Here is a 2,852-nt window from a genome sequence, read left to right as displayed (position 1 = left end):
TATTCACTTTAACAATGATTTAATTTGGTGTAAGTATTTAATAAATGGTTTTGCTTATAACATATGATAATATTGCTCTTCATATTTGACATCTTCATCAGCCATCAGGGTCTAGCTTATCCACCATGGGGTTGACTGTTTGTAAAAATAATATAATGGTATCAGAATATAATTGCTTAATCACCCCATGAAATAACAGAAAACAATAGTTTCGAAAAATAATTTAAAGGTATTAGTTTTTTAATAATTAGAAAATAGAGATAATATATCGAATATAAAAAAATAAAAAATTTGACATACTTTTCTTTTCATGAACTTTATTCATTATTAAATTCGAGATATAGTATAAAATATTTCTTAAAGTTTTATGACATGAGCCATATATATATTAATATGCATTATTCCAAAAAAAAAAAAATATTAAGGGTGATTACGAGATTAGAAAGTAAACACTTGAGCATATGGTAAATCGGGAATACATTTATTAATTATTCAAAATAATCATTCGTGATTCCTCTGTGTAAAACATATTGTCTAGATTCATAATCTCATTAGTATAATACAAAATTTGGGTTTCAGAAGTTTAGTTTATTGATTGGTTGGAGAGTTCATTTTTAATAATTACAAGAACACATTTTCAGCATTTATATAGAGTTTCTAATTCACAAGAAATTTGTTAGAAGGCTAACTGAAGAAAATCAAACCGTACCAACATATTGTGGAGTCAAAAGAAAATCAAATATTAAGATTGAGTTAAAGAATATATAAAGTTGTAAAATCACTTGCAAAAAGATTAATATTTATCAATTATTTTTCTTTATGATTGAGACTAAAACATAATTTTAATTTATTTATTTTCACGGTTACTGACTTCATAATAATTTTCTGGTTATAGAGATCTAGCGAATCATCATGTAAGTCTTGATCGCATCCATATATAAAAGATTTGGAAAAGATGTAGGGAAAGATGAGATTTATCTGGTAATAGCAAACTATTTTCGTTTTATATGGTCTCTACACAAACCTCATTTGTGCTAAAACTATCTCCAATATATATTCTATTTTTTACTCTAAAATAGAGCATAGTTTTTTTTCAATGTATCACTCTATTTTTGACTCTAAAATAGAGTTAGTGTAAAAAAATAAAGTTGAAGATAGAGTAATCATAGCATTTACTCTAATTTAGAGTAAGATATACAGTAGTGTTGGAGCCAATGTTACTCTATAATAGAGTAATGACATTTAAAATAGAGTGTGGCTGGAGATGCTCTAAGAACCTAACAATTTATCACAAAACAATAAAATCTAAAACAAAAGAACTTTGAAGGATTTAATTACTTTAATCAAAAATATTTCTGATATATATGTTTTGTTTATTTTATTTTGCTTCAAAACATTAAAAATCATATATTTGTTTTGTTTATTTTATTTCATAAAAAAATCATTTCAAAAATATATTTCTAAATTTGATATATATTATAATTAATAAATATATATATATATATATATATATATATATATATATATATCTCGCGCATCGCAAGAGCCTATTTCTAGTTTTTTATATAGTAAAGATAAAAATATATATTGTTAGTTTGAATAAATTACTAGGCTCCCATCTTACACATCATTATTCATCTTGAAAATAAAAAATCTAGGGAGAGGGGGAGAGATGGACGCCCAGAGCAGTGAGATGAACATCAGAACTTCTTCCGTAAAACCCGATGATCTTCGAGCATCGTCCTCCTCCAAGCACAAAGGGCATACCCTCTAATACTCCTAACAGTTGCGTGTTACGGCCCTTGTGCAACCGGAACGTGATGGAGGTGATGTGACTCTCAGTGTAGGTCCCCTCGACGGCTTCAATATAGTCGTCGTCATTAACTGTAAACTTTATTTTTTAAAAAAAATTATATAATATATACATGGAAATGAAACTATAAAGTTAGAAAAATAAAATAAAACAAGAAATGTCACCCAGCAAGTTATTCTCGAATCTCCATGAGCTGCTCCGGCTACAACTACGTTATCCTTGCAGCAGTAAGACTTGACAAAGATGATGCCATAATTATTAAAATTTACAAGTATTTTCTTCACATTTTCGAAGAAGCCATCGTCCCAGTCGTCTCCTCCAACTCCAACGCTCACTTGTACTCCCCTGGGGCGTGCGAAGCGGGATTCAACCTCCTGCTGTGGGATTATACCCTACCACTCATCGTGAACGTAGGAACTTGGACCAAACTGGGAAAATAGGTACGGTGACGAGCACAATATCGACCACTTGGTTCAACGAAATCTTTAATTTCAATTTCATGGAACTTATCTCCCTTGGCGATATAAATATAAGCTTTTCCCTCCTTGTTATAACAACATATTACAAGACTCATCAGACTTTTATAATCCTCATTGACGAAGTAACTTGGCGGGTAGGAGCTGGAGCTAAATCGTAAACTCGACCATTCAGGAACTGACACACTCATCAGATTCACCCACTCTACAGCTTCTCCATCCCCATTTTTAATCTTTTCTTTTGTCACCCAAATCTCAATATTCCTTTTGTTGTAATCTTGCTCTAAAAATGAAAACCGATCTTCCCTAAATACCGAAAGTGATCTAGCATCGGATGGGTTCGCGTTTTTAGTAGGCAGGATACAATAGGGTTTAAATCTCTCCGTCGAAAAGTCAAAACTTTGAATAAAGTACTCACGAGACTCATGATTAATAGCAACCCAATATAAAGTTCCATTCAATGATACACTATAGAACGGCATACTTATATCCCAATCCTCGAATGCATTAATCTCGAACGATTTCCATTCATTGGATCCAAACTCGGCGACTATACCTTCCAG

General features: G+C 31.0%; 1 pseudogene; it reads right to left on the bottom strand.

The window, feature by feature from the left end:
• The window catches only part of LOC104789361, a 4,356-nt pseudogene continuing 3,158 nt past the window's right edge, over positions 1,655 to 2,852 (bottom strand).

The sequence above is a fragment of the Camelina sativa genome, chromosome 5 (genome assembly GCF_000633955.1).
Source record: "Camelina sativa cultivar DH55 chromosome 5, Cs, whole genome shotgun sequence".
Lineage (NCBI taxonomy): Eukaryota > Viridiplantae > Streptophyta > Magnoliopsida > Brassicales > Brassicaceae > Camelina > Camelina sativa.
This window is presented reverse-complemented; position numbering and strand designations above follow the sequence as displayed.